The sequence below is a fragment of the Tauraco erythrolophus genome, chromosome 4, assembly GCF_009769465.1.
Source record: "Tauraco erythrolophus isolate bTauEry1 chromosome 4, bTauEry1.pri, whole genome shotgun sequence".
NCBI classification, from domain to species: Eukaryota; Metazoa; Chordata; class Aves; order Musophagiformes; family Musophagidae; genus Tauraco; species Tauraco erythrolophus.
This window is the reverse complement of record NC_141468.1, coordinates 74,287,902-74,308,528: the sequence shown is the minus strand read 5'-3', so window position 1 is coordinate 74,308,528 and position 20,627 is coordinate 74,287,902. Positions and strand designations below refer to the sequence as shown.

Here is a 20,627-nt window from a genome sequence, read left to right as displayed (position 1 = left end):
TGAATTTCGTTCAAAAGGTCTGTCTTTTAGATGGAATAGTAAGTTCTAACTGTCCTTTTGCCATTTAAGAAAAATTGTAGACTGAAGTAGCGTCAAATTAGAACTTTAGAGGATAGTGAGTCACATTTACAGAGATATTGAGGATCAAAGAATAACTAAAGTTAGAAGGGACCTCAGGGAGTCTCTACTCCAACCTCCTGCTAAAAGCAGGTTCAGCTACGAGGCCAAACAAGGTCCCTCAGTGCTTTATCAAGTTGGGTCTTTTAAACCTCCAAGGATGGATATTGCACAACTTCTCTGGGCAACCTGTCCCAGTCCAGGAGTATCCTCACAGTGAAAAAGATTTTCTAATCCAAAACTTTTGCTCTTCAACTTTTTTTAGGTGAATGAAGGTAACAAACGGGTGCCTTTTGGGGTTTTCAGGATTGTATAAGCAATTTAGATCTCCTGCTCTCTTGGACATTCTAGAAGTCTCCCTAGGCCCTTATCTTTAAATTGAATCATGCAAGTGCATCTAAAAATCTCACCCAATGTCTCCTGGCCTTCATAACTTTAAGAATTTGGAGGCTTGAAGCTGAAATCTCTTCCCTTTCCAAAATTTTGTTAACTTTCTTGTGTTCATGAGCAATGCTTTAGGATTTGGAGAGGTTTTGATTACAGGAGGGTGTGTCTAGTGAAATATAACCAAAGTATTTCTTTTTGAGCATTTCCTTCTGTTAACTTTGATGATGTTAATAATGATGAGCCTGGAGAAGAGGAGGCTCCGGGGTGACCTTATAGCGGTCTTCCAGTACCTCAAGGGGGCCTACAAGAAAGATGGGGAGAGGCTGTTCAGGAGGGCCAGCTGTGATAGGACAAGGGGTAATGGTTTTAAAATAGAGGGAGGTAGATTCAGGTTGGATATTAGGAAAAAATTTTTTACCATGAGAGTTGTAGAACACTGGAACAGGTTGCCCAGAGAGGTGGTGGATGCTCCATCCCTGGAGACGTTCAAGGCCCGGTTGGATGAGGCCCTGAACAACCTGATCTAGTTGGAGATATCCCTGTTCCTTGCAGGGGGGTTGGACTAGATGACCTTTGAAGGTCCCTTCCAGCCCTAACGATTCTATGATTCTATGATTCTATGATTCTATGAGGTAGATTAGAAGTAGGGCCATAATTACAGAAAGTTTGCAAAAGAGGAAAGATTCAGAATTCCTTTCACACTGCCTAGCACATTTCTAGGAAACTGCATCAGTAAAATATTTTAAAAAGGCAAAGAAAACTTGTGCGTGGAACCTTAAAAACACTGTATATTAAACAGGCTTTATTTATGAATAGTGTTTTAAGTAGAAAACCTCATGAGTCAGCTCCAGTAGCATATATTTTCATGTGTGACAGAGGCTAATTTGGTCATGCATGTTACCCTAACCATAACTGGGGTTTTTTTTGTGGCAGTGTTTGCTTTTGCTCTGTCCGTTTCTTGTTGTTCTTAAGAACAGATATTTGCCAAAACAAATGTATGTGAGTGATAAAAGCCAAGAGGAATGTCTGTTGGACCACAGGAAATTTCCTGTGCAGGAAGAGATCTTGGGAACTTCCTGTGGAGCAGAGCATTGTGGGTCTGTTGGCTGAAGTCCCTTTACCACAGCTGCAATTAACTAGAAGAGAGTGGAAAACAGTTGGCACTGCGTTTTGCAGTCATATAGTTCAACAGAAGAGCCTGAACTAGATACTTAAAAAAAACCACTGTGGGACCAAATGTTAAATCAGAGTTGTGGGTTTGCAGATGATTACTCTCATAACAAAAAACCAAACAAATAAGAATGGTGCAGAATTGCAGGTCACCTCTGCTGATACTGCCATACTTTGTGCCCACCTTGTAGACTAACTTGGTCTACATGGGGGTATCTTGAGGTTTGATGCTGCTAGAAGGAGTCCTCTTCAGGCTTGGTCCCATGTGCCTGAGAATGGAATGTGTCCTTGGTCTCTGCATTTTGTACACCACTGTAGCCTGGTACTTTGCAGGATATATGAGATGCTGATAGCCTATACTCTCCAGCAGAGTTTTCCCATGTCAGTACTGTCTCTGCATCTTCCATGAGGCTTCCCAGTAGGTACTTCCCAGGCACATTCAATTCTTCAAGTGAGCAGTATTCCATGTGTTGTATTTAATCTTGCTGATGCCAGAAACTTGTATTGATTGCCAGATGTTCAGCATAGAAGACCCTTATTTTTGGGTCATCTTTATTTTTGGCTCTAACAGATGTGCATTTCTTTTCCCACCTCTCTGAGATGACACTTGCAGGGGGCAAGGGAACTGCTTCCAAAGAGAGGAGTGAGGAGACAAAAACTGAGGAAGAATATGAGGTGCTAACATAAAATGCTATAGTAAAAATGAAGGGGAGAGGCAACTGGATAATAGGAGGAAATGAGTGTAGTTCCAAGGGCAGAAAGAGAAGAGGAAAGAAAAAGACACCAGAAGCACAGATTTTATGAAAAGGGAAACTGGACAGTCTGGAGACAAATGTATTTTTTCTAACAATATGTACAGAGCATGATTAGATCCTACACGAGGGGGGATTTGTGGGGTAGAGGATGTCAAACCAATTATTAGGTGATGGCAAAGCGAGCTTGAAACGGACACTTGGTGATACATCCTAGACTGCAGTCCCGACTTCATCTGTGAAGAGAGTCGGATGCCCTCCACCTGCACCTAGTCGTTGGCCTGGCTGGAGAAGGTGCCATAGAAAAAGCCACAGAAATGGTGCTTGTGGTTGTGACCAGTGCTGTCTGCAGCCCTGTGTTAAATGCGGCATTAAGGCTGTTGACTCTTTTCAGAGGGGTCAAACAGCAGCTGACTTAACATTTGAACTTCAGCCCTGCGAGCGCAACTTCAGCAGAATGATCTCACCTGATGGTTTCTAAGCCCCAGCCTCTTGGGTAGCATGGTTCTCCTCCCAGAGTTTGGGTCCTGTCACCTAGCGCCCATGCCCATGCTGCTTCAGCATTCAGGTTTTTTTTTCCTTACAGCTGTATGTGTGTGCACTTTTCTTTCGTACCAAGGAACTCTTTGTTTGCTTACTAAGTGCTTCCCCACAGGAAATTTCCTGTGATGGAAAACTCTGGGGAAGCTTCCTGTCAGAGGAGATGCTGTAGGGGGCAGATAACGGAGGCGCCCGAGCCCGCAAACCGCAGCAGCTGGGGAGGCGTTGTCGCCCGACGCTTTCTGCCGGAGGAGGCTGGGCGGCAGGAAGAGTCAACCACTTTCTGGAGTGATCTGGGGTGATAGGACAGGGGAACCGCTCGCTGGAAAACCCACGGCTGCTGAAGTCTTTGCTAAGGCTAGGCGCTGCAGTTTGGTGCTGCTGAACCCAGGTTCCCGGAAGGTAGGGATGGATTTGTATCGCAGGGGATTCCTCACGGGTCAGCTAGATCAGCATTTCTCAGGCTCTGAAGAAGACCTGTAGTTAAGTGTCTCCATATGAGCTAGGTGCCAGGTGTGGCTCTGAAGCTCACAACCAGTTGAGGAAAAAGCCATTGCCTCGTGGAAAAACCCCACCTTTTGATAATGTTGCCCATCTCCTACCAATTTCTTTCCTAAGGAGGGAGGGTCCTGCAGTCATACCATTTTTGAGCCCATGGCTGTCCGTGGCAGTCTGTGGACAACCTCTTTGTATCACTTACTGGGGTTTGCTCTTACACTGGCAAAAAAAAGAATGATCTGGCTGTCAAGTAACTGTTGCTATGAATGGCACCTCAGGCTCCAGCAGAGACCTCTTGTCATTTTGGGCAGGGGTTATGGCTTGGCAAGACTGGAGCTTGGTGACCTCCTAGGAACCGTGGCCTGCAACTTGGTTGAGTCAGTCTGAGGCTGACAGTACGAAACTTACTTGAGGAAAGTGCCTCGATGCAAGAGAGCTCTTCAGGCAAAGGCAAACAATGTCAGTGGTGTGACAGTCACATTGCCTGTGTGGTTAGGTGGAACGTTGGGGAACACTGAGGCCAATAAGGTACCTGAAAATGACCTACATCCTTCCACAGCTCTTGCCGTTTGACCTCACAGTGCCTCAGATTACTCATGTATAATGTCATGATGCTAGTGCTTCTTTCTGCCCACATTGACATCTCTGTCAAGATCCATGATGACTGACTGAAGAAGTAGGACATCAGAGTTGCCAGTCTGCCAGTACAGAGCTGTGTCTGCCCCATGAACAATACTTTGCACTTCCCTCACCAAACTCCTCTCTGCTCTCCACAGCGTCCCTTTCAACTCTTCAAAATTTTTTCTCTGCCCCTACAATACTCAGCTTTCCATGCTGTCTGCTGTATTCTTCTGTACCATACAATGATTTTTACGATTCCCCCCAAAAAGTCACTGTTTCCTGGTAACGTTCCTTAAACCTCCTTTTTGGTAGTACTTTCGTTTCCATTTGTGATCAGAAGCCTAAACATTGCCTACACAGTGGGGTTTGTTGTGTGCATGTAATATGTTGATTTATGCCAGGAACCTATGGCAATTTTTTACCAAAAGATGGAAAAGAGAATAATCTTCCAGACATTTTGACCTGAATGTTCCTGGTTTTCTTCAGAGCTCAGCCTCTTGAATCTGGTGAAGGCACTTCATTTGCTTCATTGCTTTTCTGTTTGTCTTATTATAGAAATTTGAGTTGAGATCAAATTAAATTGAACTACCAAGTCTTGAAGGAAAGTCTTTAGGTCCACTCCCCCTAGACTAGGAAAGGCAGATGTTTTAAGCTTTTAGTTTTCAATATGGCATAATTTAAATACAACCTTCATTCAACCAGCAGTAACTGTTTCAGTTTGATTAATGGACTTGACTCATAAATGTGTGCAGGCTGGCCAGCTGGCCCAGCCAGCCAGTCACTGGTGAGATTGGCCAGCTGGCTGTCGTTTCTTGGCTGATAGGGGACCCCAAATTGCAAGTGCTGCTTTTCAGCTATGAGGCAGACAGGAATGAAGCACTGCTTTTAGTCTCCTCGTAGGGCAAAGAAACAGCTTCAGAGTTGTATGTAGCCATCAGTCCCCATGTAGTGTAACCTGCCATGGATCGAAGACATGGAAAAACAGCAAGCGCTTTTTGTGGGGTGAGTGGTTGCACCACTTGTTTTTCACATTTCCAGGCGCTTCCCAAGATAAGAACTTGGGTTTGATAGTTTTACAACTTTTCTACTTTTTAGTTGCTGTGGCTGATAATTTCTTTTCCAGGACGGAGAACAATATATTGGTGGTGAACTCTCAAAATGTCTAGTTCCCTAAGATCTGGAACAGATTTCAAGGAAGAGAGGTTGCTGAACAGGTCCTGTGCTCTGGACACACCTCTGCTTGGCCGCGCAGATGGGAGAGGAGCCTGCCTGTTCGCAGGCAAAAATGAGAAGAGCTCAAACTCGGGGGGTAAGGGGCAGAGCCTGGAGCAAGGAGGCTGGTCAAGGAGACTGGTGTTGCACACTGGCATGATTAGAAGTGGAGAGAGAAGGACATGAAGTTGAGCTAGGAGGATGGATTTCTTAATCTTGCCCTTCCTCTGCTGTCACATACATCTGCTGCACAACCTGCTGGCAAAATGAGTCAGGATTATGGCAAGATGTCTCATGCGCTCCTGCCAGTGTCCCTATAACAAGTGACAGTATATGCCTGCTGCTGTCAGTTGCCCCTTTAGCAAAAAGTGGCAAAGGTATGTAGGCTGGATCTAAAAGTGCTAGCTCTGTTGCTGACCCATGCAGGTTTCGTTATGATGCCATGGTGGAATTTCTGAGGGTTTTTTTCACCACTACTGTTTCTTTAAAAACAAGGGAAAAAATTACACTCCATATATATATTCCGCATTACAGCTACTAAGGCTGTAAAGGTGAGGAAACGTCAGAATTAACATTGCCTGTGCATACATTGATCCTTCAATTACATGAGCTTTGCATATGCATCAACACATGCAGCATCTACCAAAGTGTGGACCCTGGGGACTGTATGAATGACTTTACTAAACAGACATAAAAAGGAAAGGGCATAAACCTTAGCCAGTAGAGAGGACAATTGCAGGAGAAAGCTATTAAGTCCGCAGGGACTCTTGGTCTGCTCGTTGGTATCTCAGCATGAATAGTTTTTTCAGCTCATGGGTCATCTCTAACCACATCAGCATTGGTAACAAGAGCTGCACTGGAATGGTTGTCTTGAAGCACATGAGAGTTTCTTCCTGGCTGCGTTCAGTATGTGTGGGTTTGCTAGGTCAGAAGTGGTTTGTACCAAATCACATAAGAGGCCTGCGGCTGAACTTGGGTTTTCCTGATCCCTTGACCAGTGCCTTCCTTGCTAGAAGCTTCTTCCTTTGGCAACAGTGTACAGACCTACCTTGCCTTCCATTCATATTCAATATCCTTGTGGCAAATAACTCAGCTGTTTACGTGGGAAAGTAATAGTAGGAAAGTATTTACTATATTTTTAGCAGTCTATAATATAATTTAGCAGATGGAAAAAATGAAGAGGAGAGCCAGCTTTCTGCAGACCACCAAAATGTGCTTTGCAGGCTGGAGCTGGAGGATCGATGAGTTAAACTGAGACAATGCAAAGGTTGCTGAACAGTTACGTGTGCTATCAAGCTGGAAGTGCACTCATGAGAAGACCTGTAGTTAAAACCACTCAAATCGAGAGTAAGCTCATCCATTGACTGTAGTACGCTTTGGGTTAAACCCCATAAGGTCCTAAGATGTTTGATTCAGAGATCTGCATAGTGTGGTATGTGTTTGTAAAGTGTGTTTGTCATGCTGTGGAGATAATGCATAAACCTCACCATGTACTTGGACAAACTGAGTAAGTGTGCTACGGAAAGTCCAGAATAAAGCACGGTATTGTTCATTCAAAAAAATGTTATTTGGTTTTAATAATTTATAATGCTTAATAATACACTAGGAAATCTTCTGTAATATATTGTGCAAACATAATAAAGTATTGGGAAAATTAGAGTTCATTGCAGATTGGCTATTAAATATTTTCAGTGCAGTAAAGTGAAACAGCTCAAGGCTGCAAAGAATGATCCAACTGGCAGATTAGTAAACTGAGAATTTGCACTGTTAATTTGTAAATATAAATAGTGAAGTTCAGAAGCGAAGTCATTAATAGAGCTTATCTGTGAGTAAACTTTCTTGACATTAATTTTTAATGCTATAAAAGCAGCTGTCTTTGAAACAAAATTATTCTTCGAAGAGGTCAACACCATAAAATTTTTACCGTTATTCTAAAATATTCTGAGTTGAAAAAAAAAAGAGCTTTTAGCAATGGTTATCAAACCGATTCTCATAACAATTATGGAAAATTTTGCTTACCCCAAAACCTGGCTTGCCCCAAAACTCAATATACACATTACGGAAAGTGTTGTGAAACCAAAGCACCAAAAAGTGATTGCGTCTTGAATGCAATGGGTTAATGTCAACCTTGAAATACTGCACTTTTTCCCCTTTTTATTTTTTTTTAGTGGATCTGATTTTGTATGTTCAAACAAACTTTTTTAGGGACTCACCAGTCTCCTGAATGCCATTTTTTTTTTTCATTTTTCCCTCACTGCCTGTGGAGGCCAAGGTGCTGCCTTCTGCAGCAAAATCTGTGATGTTACCCCATCATTTCTGTTTTATTTAGCTTTCATGAGCTGGAGATTTGGAAAAATACCAATAAATTACATCCTCCTAATAGCAGCTCTGCATAGAGATTACAATCTAAGGAAACTCTCTGGACAAAATATATAATTTCTCTCCTGTTTGTGTGCATTACCAAGCACACTGGGGTCCTGGTTTATGATTGCAGCTGAGACACTACTATTATGCAGAATAATAATACAAGCCTATTGAATTAGATGATGAAGATCATTTGATTTCAGTTAGGACAGCACCTCCTGGCCCTTCGCATGGACCAGGGCCTCATTGTGCGAGCTGCTGTAGTTAGTGAAATAACTGTGTTCTGCCTTTCTGTGCAAACAGGGCGTCAGGCCCACGGATTTATATATATGAGATCTTTTTAAGCTGCTGTGAAAAACAAGGCAAGGGCTTGTGTTGTTAGCGAGAACTTCAGAATGTGTCAAAATTTCAACATAATCCTTTCCAGAAGAAAGAATTTGGAATTAAAGAGACACTCCCCCCCTCCCCGGTTAAATATATATATATATATATATGTATATTTTAAAAACCTAACCAAGAGAAGGACAGGTTTTCCAGCCCTTTCTTTCCTTGGAAGGCAGTTATCCAAGTGAGACATCCCACTAAAATCACTGGAACTGTTTGTGTAAGTAAATGCTCACAAGAATATGGGTTAAACCATGCAACTCAGTGTCTTGTTTGTTACTCCAATGTCATATTTACTTAAATTGATGCACTTTGGTGTTCATCTTCCTTTCCACTATTTATGAAAGTTGCTTTGCAATTTTACATTTATCTGTTTCGACAATACAAGTATGAATATAACTTACATTTTTGCTTAGAATTGCTTTTAGTTTGAACAAATTTAAATTGTTTAATTTAAACAAACATAATTAGGAGGCTTAAAAGCAGAGAGACAACCCACCGCCATTTTGACTGAATTTGAAAGAAACCTGTACAGAGAAAGCAGAATTCCTTTTGCCCTAACAGTACAATTTTCTTTATTTGACATTGTGCAAATAAGAATAGAGTTACCAGAATGTACACCGGCTCTTTACAATAAATAAATCAATAAGTGCACAATAGAATGAATATCACGATTAACTACAGATGAGGTTTTCCTAGGACTTCTCTGACACATGGAGAAATGTCTGAGAACCGATGAAGTGGAGAGAGAAGGAAAAAAAGAGGAAAAAATATATGCAAAGCCACTTGCATAGAGCTATGCAAATGGCCTTATCAGGGCAAGCAAAAGGCTTCTCCATTGTGCCTGCCAATTAGGAAACAGCAGCTATGGACATACTCATCTACCTCTTCCCAAGGAGATACAGCTTTAGCATGTGATGTTGGCAACCACACCGTGAAAGGAGATTAAAAATTGTCTCCTCTTTTATGTCTTTTTAAGAGGTTGGCAGAGATGCTAAATGAATCCTGGACAGGGCAAGCACCCTGATGATATCCCACTACCATTTTTTCAATTTCATATGGATTCTGGCAAACCAAGAGAAGAATTGAAAGAAACCACGAGGCTTTGACAGGGGTACAGAAATAGTCCCAGATTTCTTTGAAGGCACTGATGTTCCTCCGTTCTGGCTCCTGTTCTGAAGACAGAAAGGAAGAAGAAACACTTCCTGCTCTTCAACTCAGCTCAGCCTGCCTGGTCCAGGTGTGCTGCTCTCTTTTTCTCTTACGATTAATTCCACTCCCATAGTTGGTCAAGCTGAAGGGAAACACAGGAAAGCAGCATCTCGTCTTACACACTGTTTTCCAAATAGCAAAGCATGTCAAGATTTATGAAGTATTTTGATAATTAACACGAAAGAAAGATACTTTGTTCAAAATCAGAAACATAAACTTCTGATATTGGGGGAAACTTTTCTCTCCCTTTTTGGTGCCTTATGTACTACTCTTAGCGGTGCAGCTAGATCATCAAAGTTGCCACTAATTTCCACAGGAGGTGCAGACATGCTTTTCAGTGTTGAAAGCCAGTGTTTCCAAAACCTTGAGCAGGCATTATCTGGTCACTTGTTTAACATTCAGCTGGGTGGCATAAGTTCATGGTTAATACGATATGTTCGTGAGGGTTTTTCATAGCTAGGATTTGACCGTGGGCAAATTGTCTGGAGGCAGCCAGAGGGTACAGGCAGATGAAAGGGACGGCTGAAGTGTTATGCTCTGGATTGGGTGCACACCCTGAGGGTGCATCCAGTGTGTGAACGCTGCTTTAGTCAAGTCGCTGCTTCCCAGGCTTAAAAGATAACCCTAAGAGTAGCGTTACTTAAGCAAGAGGGCAAAGACTGAAGAAACCTTGTGATCTTTCTGCACATTAAAGCAGGGCAGCATGCTAAAATAGGAACCCAAACATTTTGTCTTTCTCTCCTCGTCCCTGTAATGAGAGAGAGAACATCCTGGGTGGAAGAACAGGGTTTAGCAGACGCTAATAGAGTTGTCAGAAACATGCGTGCATTGGAGCCGGCAGGGTGCAGGGCTGTGGGACCAACCAACCCAGTGGGAAGCTGCAGAGAGGAATTCCTCAGTACCCAACAAAAGCTCTGAGCCCTGAAGGTCCTTCTTGTGGCATGGAGATGCAGGCTGTGCAAAAAAATCAACTCAGGCCTTCGAAACTGTCAGTGAACTGAACTGGAGAGAGAACTAGAAAGTTTGATGCGGAGGATTTGTGCTTGCTCTGTCCCACTCAGGGTCAACGCTGCATCTGCCTCTGTGAGCAGTACAGTCTGGAGGCTGTGCTCATGTATGTGTCTTTGGCAAAAACAACAGAAAAGGAACTGTGCCTTAAATGCTATCACTACATGTGCAGCTTTGGTCTATGTTCTCTGCTCATTTGCTCTCTGTGGTGAAAGTCCCTTCTCTGAACACAAAAGTGAAGAGATAGCAATATGCCCAGATACACAGAAAAATCTGCACTGTCTTGAACTCTTTGGCCTTACTAATGTATGTCTCAACCCATCCTTCTAGATACCTTCATTGCTGTTAGGTTTTCAAAATCTTTTTTTCTTCAAAGCTAGTTCCTACGTGGAGTTTTTAATGCCCCTTTTAGATACCTTCATTGCTGTTAGGTTTTCAAAATCTTTTTTGCTTCAAAGCTAGTTCCTGCATGGAGTTTTTAATGCCCCTTACTGAGAACAACCTGTTTCCCAGTATCATTTCTCCAGGTTAGCAATCGATGTAATTGCTGAAAGGATGCCATTTAGCAACGAAGGGGAGGCAGTGAAGCGACACTTGTTCTGCATGCCAGCCCTTCTCTTACACACAGAGGCTCACTTATAGTTCTGGGAGAGAACGGGGAAAAGCAGAATAATAGTGCTGTGATTTTTTTTGTTCAATGCACGCGGCTCACTCCTTGTTTTCTTTCTGATAACACCAAGGTATTTACGTGCAAACAAAAGACTTCTCTTGCCGAATCAGCCTCCTCCTCCTCCTCCTACCTGATTCCGTCAGCAGAGTTGCAAAAGCATGACTGTGACAGCATTAAATGAATAAGGGTGAGGTTGGGCTGACAAAAGAAATCTCCTCTTCATGTGGTGTGCACACCTCCAGGGTAGTGGGGGGAAGAGGAAATCTAGAAACAGCTCAAAATGAGGCACCAACAAAACTTCTTGTTAAAAATTAATCACAGTGTTTTCTTTTGAGAATTAATCTTCAAGTGAAGTAGCGTTTCAGGACCTAGATTAACAAATTTGGTCAGAACAGGGAAGAGACAATATTGAACAGGACCAACGTAACAGTTGCCCATTCCAGCTGCTTCAGAGGAAGGTATAAGAAAGAAGTGCTATAATTTATTAAGGAAAAACCATCCCACAAAGAAACCTTTTTCTGAATTTCCATTGTTTGGTTTTCCAAACACCTGAATAACAAGGGTGTAAATTTTTCTGAAATTGCATTCATGTCCTCAGAAACTCTGCATGGTGTCAAACACAGAGGACTGTGTTTTCATGAACATACAGTATTTGAGTCCATATGCTCTATGTTTATTATCCGCCAGAGTGGTGTGAGACATCTAGAGTCTGCAGATTTTTTCAGGGCTTCACGGGAAAATTTTTGGCACTTTGCATTGCCTAATGTCATTTTGTGTGAAATTGCTGAAGACGACTTCTCCCCCCTGCCCTCAAATTGACAATGTGCCCGTGTCTGCATTTCTGTACCATGCTGTCAGTGCTAAGCCAGTTGACCCTAGCCATGTGAAAAAATCAAAATCACGTTAATAAGCAAAGCATTTAAGAAAAGTAGTTTTCCACTTGTAGCTTGTTAAGTAGAAAGGCAAGACCTGGAATGTCAACTTGTTTTGTACTGATGTGTGTCTATTAGCTTAGTAATTTCTGTAATGTAGGAATTATAAAAACAGGCATGAAGGGAAAAGTTAAGGCAACCTGAGAAGTTAGGTTAGAAGATATCCTTTCTTCAAAACATAGTTCACTATCCTTCCCTAATGTGTATGTTCGCTTCCTACCTTCTTTCTTAAGTCTGTCTTTCTACTTGCCCTGCTCTCTGCCATCTCCCTCTCATACTCATGCATGCTTTGATCTACAACCTGAGAGGTTTATAAGCTGTGCACTCCTGTTGCAATCTGGATTCGACTCCTGTGCTCTAGTTACCAAGAAACTTCCCTTCCTCTGATCTAATACAGAACAACATTTCCAAAAATTGCTGTTGCTGGTACGGTTGGCAAAAACAGCTTTCACGGGTACTTAATTTATGACACAGTTGGCTAAACCAGAGAGAGGATATCCAGACAAATGTTTCTTAGTAGGACAGAAGATACCGCATCAGGGATGACCAAGTTCAGACAAGTCCAGGCACATGACCAATAGGTCCAAACGGTGGATTTTTAAAAAGATGCTCTGTCTTGTGCAAGTTGGTTGTGAATCAATCTTCCCAGAAGAGCAGAAACTTGAGATGATTTGGAAGTTATGATGCAAAAGAATGAAGCTAAACTGGTTTGGACCTTGTAAACCAAGCAAATTGTGAAGCACTGGAAGAAGAGATATTACTACTTTATAGGCACCTCTGTTGCTTTCCTGACTTCAACATGATTGTGATTGTCTAAGTTTTTGTGAATAGAATTGTGTGAACAGATACTCTACAAACCTGGATTTCTGCAACAGATAAGATACGTAATTTGACAAGTGTCCTTCACAGAGCTGGCTGAAATTCTCCAAAATGTGGGGGAGCACTGCTATGAAAATTCTAATTAGACAAGTTGATGAAAGAGTATTTCAACTATATTTTCACAATATCCGCTTAGTAGGGAGTGTATGGAGATTCCAGTAGTTTCAGTTGGTTCTTGGGGCACCAGCATTGTATGCACACCATCATGCTGTTTACTTTGCTTGTACATTCAATCCCTTTTCTCTCATAGAATCATAGAATGGTTAGGGCTGGAAGGGACCTTCAAAGGTCATCTAGTCCAACCCCCCTGCAAGGAACAGGGATATCTCCAACTAGATCAGGTTGCTCAGGGCCTTGTCCAACCTGGCCTTGAACGTCTCCAGGGATGGAGCATCCGCCACCTCTCTGGGCAACCTGTTCCAGTGTTCTACCACTCTCATAGTAAAAAATTTTTTCCTAATATCCAACCTGAACCTACCTCCCTCTATTTTAAAACCATTACCCCTTGTCCTATCATAACTGGCCCTCCTGAACAGCCTCTCCCCATCTTTCCTGTAGGCCCCCTTGAGGTACTGGAAGACCGCTATAAGGTCACCCAGGAGCCTCCTCTTCTCCAGGCTGAACAGCCCCAACTCTTTCAGCCTGTCCTCATAGGAAAGGTGCTCCAGCCCTCTTATCATCTTCGTGGCCCTCCTCTGGACCCTCTCCAACTGGTCCATGTCCTTCTTATGTTGGGGACTCCAGAACTGGACGCAGTACTCCAAGTGAGGTCTCACGAGGGCAGAGTAGAGGGGGAGAATCACCTCCCTCGACCTGCATCCTCCAGGCAGGGACTTCTCCTTACTCAATGCTTTATACTACCTGGCGCAACTGTCAGCCATGTAAAGAAGCCATTAGATGTTACTAAATATTTCTGACAGGTGATATAATTTGATTCTCTTTCACAATACTTAAACCAAGAAAAAAAAGGTTACTACCCCTCACCCCTTCAAAAGAGGAAGCACTGTTAGTGGGACCGAGAGGGGTAACTTTCTCACCCTTCCCTGCTGTCACAGCTCCACAGCCGATCCCATCTCAGCTCTGGGACTCCCAGCTACGGCACACGATACCCCTCTCAAGAGAGAGAGAGAGATCCCCTTTCCCTCAGCACGTCTGCAGTAGTTTATTGGTGATAGCAAGTTTAGGGACAGACGTCTTTCCTATGGGAAAGGAAGGGTGGAAAGAAGGACAGCACAAGATAGTTTCACTGATGTCGAGGTCACTAGGTGTCTGTACTAGCACAATAGGTTTACGGAGCATTAGGAATGGTGAATGTGTGATGCTATCAGTTACCCATTGTTGCTAGGTATGCAGTCTCTCTCACAGCACCTTTACCTTTGCAAGAAACTCGAAAAGCAGGATGAGACAGAACCTCCTTGTGAATTATCTCATCCATTTGTTTTCCTTTTCATTCAAAGCTTCATCCTCTACTGGAAATGCGTAGGTAAATGATTTGCCTCTATTGACATTGCGATAATTTTTCCAGCGCTGGAAGCAAGCCTTTCTCAGTGACATCATCAAGATTAAACTCAAGTAATACAGCGAGCCCATGCATTTTTCAGTGACATGACATGTTCTGTAACAATACTAGCTGAAGCATTTCCTCCCTTGTCTGTCACCACATCCAGCTGTTATTCTTTTTGCAATTTGCCGCCTCCCTGCCAGTTGTGTTGACCTAACTGTTAGTGCAAGTGTGCGCTTAATCAGCTCAGAGGGCTGATCTGGCAGAAACCAATGTACACATATACTTAAATACAGATTATCTCTCTCATCGGGATCACAGCATAGCTCCTCCATCAATTGCACTGGCACGTCGAAGGGGTGGCCAGAAAACAATACTAAGTCAGCACTGCCGGTGCACACTAGATATTGTCTGAGCTGTGGCCTGAAAGGAGCTGGTTTGAAGGACAGTACAGTGATTGCAGACATCCCAGCACTGAGATAGAAATTACCATCTTTATTCTGGCTCCTTCATACCGCACAGAATAACAAAAAGGGGTTCCATTATACCCAGTTCAGGAGGGAGGATATCTGCCTCAAGCACAAGACTCCAGCACAACACACCTGTGAAGCTGGAGAGGAGAAACTAAAAGTGTGGATTTCTGAGATGTGAGGCTGTCATAGAGAGGTAGCCATTGCTGACACTAGTGTGTATCTGCGCTGCAGTCAGAGGTGAGTCGGTGTCACAGCTGCCCAAGAATTTGCCAAAGCTATAGTACCCACAGACCTCAGCATGAACTAGCTACCATGGTGTCAAGCAGGCTGTGCTGAACGTGCAGCATATGCTCAAGCCCTTGTTGTGGTTGGCATCTCAGGGTGCTAGTTCAGAGGGCACCCCAGGGATGACTGCAAGTGCTGCAGCTGTGTCTCTGACTGCAGCATGCACGTCTTTGAGTCACACAGCACAACATCCTAGCTCCAATCTGACAAGCTCCCAAACAGGATTTTGCCTGCTGTCCCAGTTAATAAAGTTGATTTTTGATTCCTTGGCCAATATTTTCAAGTGGCCTCAAACAGAATTAATGCCTTAACTTTGTGAGACTTGCACAGAAATAAGAAGTGGAAGCCAGTTTTTGGGGAGCCTAATATGAGAAGTTAGTGGGTGTGCTGACTAGCTTCAGAGCAAGCAAGAGTTAAACCCTGGAGAGGAAGCAATTCTCAAGCTGCAGCAAAGATAATCATGATAATTTATCATCTGATAATCAAAGAGCACACACTTAATTTGTTCTCATTATCAATGTATTTCAAGCACAAGTACCTTAGTACAAGAAGCCTTTCTGTGCACAAGTTGCACTGGAAGGGTAGAGATAAAGGGCCTCATGCAAAAGCAGTGCAGTTACTTCTCCTGTATGGGTGCTGTGTTGAAGTCCATCTCAGTGGCCTCCTTGTCCCCCTGGATGTGGAAAAGGACCCTCGGCATCTAGAGCTGTTGTTTTAAGCACTTGACCTTTCTCTAGGGCAGCAGTGTCTTCTTGGAGAAATGACTGACAGTTTGTAAGAGCTGCAGGGATTTGGTTCATTAAGGAACCATCAAGAAATTAAGTTAAATCTACAGTTTTTAACCACGTCGGGACTCTGGTTTGCAGCATCTTGGGAGTGGGAAATGTCTGCAGCATGCTAAGAGCGGGCTTTCACCTCCAAAGCCCAAGATGTGGTTCAGAACTGAGTACAGTGTGCTGTCTCCAGAGCTGTAATTTGCACCATTTCCCCCAGTTATTTAATATTTAATGTCACCTGAAGGCAGGTCGTTGCATAAAGAAGAACTCGTATACTGGTGGATTGAAGCAGGCTTTCATAGCCTTCCTGGATTAGGAGTCTGAAGGAGAACGCCTGCATAAGCAAGAGACAGAGGTCCAAAAGTGGAATCAGTTAGAGCCAGGAGTATGACATGCTTTTACCACATGCTGGTGGTAAAATTTTCTCTACACCGATTTGCTTAATGGTTACAGGCAAAGTAAGCCATGGCTCTGGCTGCGCTGCCAAAATCTACTTTTACAGTAGCAGTGCAAGTGCAGCTGCAGCTCACAAGGCTTGGAGCCCCAGCGCAGAGGAAGCCAACAGATGACATCTTGCTGTCACGGCGTAGACTGTTCTGTAGTGGAGCTGGCCTCACGTTCCCTGGAAACAGCCTGGAAAACATGCTCTTTGTGTACACTCTCCCTCCTCCCCAGCTCTCACAGTCTCGGCCGAGTTAAGAAACAAAGTCCCAGCCAAAATTCCTCAAGGGAAAGGGACCCCACTTCTTCAGGATGTGAGCCTCTGAACAAAATCTCCTTGTGAGAAGAAAACAGCTTCTTAATACAGGAGGATTACAATGTCTTGCTATGTTTGTGGTGGTGTTTTGTTGGCATGTGAAACTGAGATTTCAAAACTTTCCACTTGATTCAGCTGTACAAAAGGACTTCCTGACCTCTCTCTTCCAAAACGGTAGAATCACCTATAAGTTTGCAGCCACTGGAAGATTGAGGTGACCTAGCTCATGATAAAGTGATAAATTGCTGAATTTCAGTAGCTGCATTCACTGCAACTGGCAACTATTTCTTCAGCTTTTCACTTCTTTCTGGTGTGTTGACCAGGTACCTGATCGATCACCAGCATTACTGCTGCATACTCCAAGCATGGTAATAATCTCAGCACCCCTGTCTACTGTACAGCAATTAGGCAGCATGCAAAAGATGTAAGTAAAAACGTATGTAGGTCAAGACTACCAAGATCAATTTATTTCTAATTACTTACAAATCTTCAACACCCCAGCCAGGGATCAAGGCCATATTGTGCTAAAAGAAGAAAACAGCATGTCTGACAGTACATTCTAATACGGGGTTGTTTTTCAACCTCAAAATTACTGTTGCCGGGATGCACCAAGTGAGTGACTCAGGAAGTGGGAAAGAAAAGTGAGTGTTAAGGACGTAAAGATGCTCTGCATTTATGCAGTTGTAAAGGCGAGCAGAACATAGTTCCTGGATTCGATCCTTCCTATAACAGATTCAGTGTATGGGCAAGTGTCCAATGACTTTGTGCCTCACATCTATAAAACAGATATAACAATCTAATCTGTCTGCACTTGAAAGGCACTATGTAGTGTAACTCTGCATGTATTACTAATAGTAGTATCAGCGGTGGCCGTATCCAGTACAGGAAAACTTTAAAGAAGGTTCGTTAGACCTGAATTTTCACCTGGATTAGGATAAATTGGTTTGAAACAGTAAACAGTTGCTGATAAGAAATTTAAAGTTTTTGTAATCTCCTTGACTTCTACTTGCAAAGCTACTCGCTTCTGGCAGCGTGGTCTTTTGAGCTAGCTAACCCTTGCCACTGTCAGGGCTCAGCTAGTTTTGTTTAGGATATAGTTTTTGCACATACAAGGAAAAAAGCAACAGAAACATTTCTTTCAGCTCCTTTTGGAAGGGAGCAGTAGGAAAGCAATGTCTGCTCCATGGAAAACAGCCAAAAATTGGTCGAGAAGGAGTCAGGAGTGGATTAAGACTATAACTGGGAGCAGATCCAAACCAACATTTCCCCGTTCCCCATCCCCCTGCCAGCTGCTTGTGTTGCACAAGCCACTCTGGTAGAAATCCCATGGTCACCTGCCCTCTCTGCCTATAGGCACAACACGAGCGGGGTCATCTTGGATCTGAGCAAGCGCGTCCCTGAGTGTGGCAACCACCATAGAAGCTGGACCGCTGTAGTCAGCTGAACAGAGTTGTGCTGTCCACAGCTCACTGACTCACTGTTACACTCTGGCCTTCTCTGAATATGTTCAGAGGTGCCCAGATGCAAAAAGCCAGCCTTCACCCTGCCCTGGAAGGAGAGCTCTTGTCAGGCTTCTAGGAAGGTTTTGCAAACAAACAGAAGGAAGCTGGAGCTGTTCTGCACAGTTCTTGAAAGCTCTTGGACATGGCTCATGGAACGAGTGCCTAGAAAACAGGCTGGTCTTTTCATCACCTCTGCGGTTGCTTGCTTCTTTGGCTAGTAGCTTTTCCCTTCCAGAACTTCAAACCCTGGCCACCTCAGCACGCATACCAGCACCATTTATCTACACTGGTTTGCCCCGTCCTGGGTGAATTCTTTTTTCAGGCTGCAAACCGCCTGTCAGCAGCAGGTGGACTGCTCCAGCATTGTAACATTTTCTGTAACTGGTCCCAAAACAGGGCAGCTCACAGAGGAAAGAGGGCTACATCCCAAGGTCTGCTTTTTCTGCAAGCTAACTCCAGATGATGCAGGTGGAAACAGAAAGGAGAGAGGCAGCTGCTGTGGGCCAAATACTGATTTCAGTTACAAGAAATGCAGCACAACTGGCCACATTAAATGACTGGGGTTGCACTTGAGGCTTTATTCTGACATCAGGTACAACTCTAAGGACTTCAGGAATTGGTCTGCAGTGTTCAGGGACTTTTCTGACTGTTGCTGGGGCAGGGGGTCTTAGACATAGCTGAGTAATTTTGTGTGAGAGAGTTTCTTCATTTAGTAACCTATATCTGCAAAGAAAAGGATTTGGCTCTAGAGTGAGAAAGAATATCTTCTTCATGTTGAATTCTGTAGTGTGGCCTTTCCTCCCTCCTTTCCCGCTTACGCAGACTTCAGATTTCGTGGGGTTTTTGTACCAGTGACTTCATCTGCCATCATTAATCAGCGAGCTATCTCAGCCCAGCAAGCTAATTTAGAGTCCTGCTTCTGCATTTGATCAGCAAATGCAAACCATGTGTAGTGTCAGCAGGTCGGGGGAGGTGATGGAACATGGGATTTTCACCTCAGTTCCAGAAAAGGCCATAGTTGCTTCCAGGAAGCTGAGCTTGGCACTGGGTGTGGGGAATTGAAAAGATTTATTTCCCTGTGTGAGAGCTTAGAGCTTGATCATTCTAATCAAGCATTTCCAATCAATATGTTTCTTACAGGCTTTCCAAAGGCTGCATTAGAAAAGCAATTTTATTTATTTTATGACCCTGAAGCCCTAAGGGATTTGGGTGTGTTGACTTGCCAGGGTCTCTGTACAGTACAGAGGGAGAGGAGAGAAGGGCTGGGTCCCAGGGCACCACGCTAGCAAAGTCAGCGTGGCAGAAACCCGGCCCAGGGCTTCACTAGGTGTGTTTCCGTAGATGCCTGCGTGCACAGAAGCCCCAGAGCAGACACGATGCACAGAGCATTACCTGCACTTGTGCTCTACCTCTAATGCCCGTTCAGCAGGACAGCAGGAGACAGGAGCCTGTGCCTTTTATTTCAGATTACTACTGAAAAGGCTGTTTCGCCCTCTGTTCCCAGCAGTGTAGGAAGCTTCCCAAAGCCTTGTCATTCTGATTACAGGCGGTTTCAGACCTTTTTAAAGGACAGGCAAGCCTCGCTGGGGTCTCTCTTCCTGCCTATCACACGACTCCTCTGTTCCCTATCCAATCATTTCTTCCTTAACAAGACCCGTAAAGGTGCGTTTTCACCTGCTGCCATCCATTCCCCTTGTACCCATTTGTACTCACCTCCCAAATAATTCTCTCTGAGGATTAGCCAGGATTAATCTTTTCCTCCTTTTCTACCTTTGCTTATCTCTGGGCCTTGAAACTGCAGAGCCATCTCTCCACTGTAGGATGAGGCAATCCCTGCAGGCCAGCAGCAATGAACGGCCACTGCTTCTCCACTGCCTGGGTCAAGTGGCACCTGCTGGAAAGAGCAAGTGGTCGGGCACATCACCACACACCAGACCTCTGTCCCCTACTCGTAACAGCTAGTGCACGGACCACCAGCAATACAGAGTTTCTCCTGTGGTAGGGCTGTGTCTTCCACATGTGTGCCAACCCAAGAGCAGTCCCAAAGGCGGTTATTTAGGCTGTCCATCTGTGTGGGGATAGCTAAGTGTGCCGCAGCTCTCTGTCACCCATTCCCCTCCTCTGAGGAATTAGAAAGGCTTCCTGAGAAAGCAAGGTCCTTAATCTTCCTGCCTTTACCTTCTGTAGCAGAGGTAGTCCTGAAGAGCTGCTGGGTGCCCTGTGGGTGAGAGCTTACCAGCGCTGGTACCTATGGGGAAGGCACTTGCAGTAAGAGATCAGTGCGGCAGCTCCAGCAGAGATAGAATAAAATTCCTGCCTCAGGAGGACCTCAGCACCCAGCTTGGGTGGGCTCCAATTTGAAAACCCTCTCAGCGTGATTGGCACACTGCTGTTGAGCTCAGCGCTGTTGCCCTTCTCAGGGAGCAGCACATGTTCGTTTGTGCTGTCAGGTTCAAGCATGGTATCAAACCAGGACCCCTGGTCTGCAGCAACAATCAATACCTCTGAACAGGGAACCAGAGAGCAGCGGAGACAGCGCCGTGGGAGTATTGAACTGTAGTCATTTAAAGCAGCTGTGCAGCATTTT

At 44.1% G+C, this 20,627-nt stretch overlaps 1 protein-coding gene across 2 annotated transcripts in view; it reads left to right on the top strand.

Annotated features, from left to right (window-relative positions):
* The window catches only part of ETV6 (ETS variant transcription factor 6), a 143,786-nt gene that overhangs the window by 83,125 nt on the left and 40,034 nt on the right, over positions 1-20,627 (top strand). Inside the window, exon 1 of one of the 2 annotated variants that reach the window (XM_086610490.1) lies at positions 9,268-9,285. The exons of the other annotated variant lie outside the window; for it this stretch is intronic. The gene's annotated coding sequence lies outside the window, so the exon portion shown is untranslated. Of the gene's footprint in view, positions 1-9,267; positions 9,286-20,627 lie in introns of those variants that run through there. 2 annotated transcript variants of the gene reach the window in all.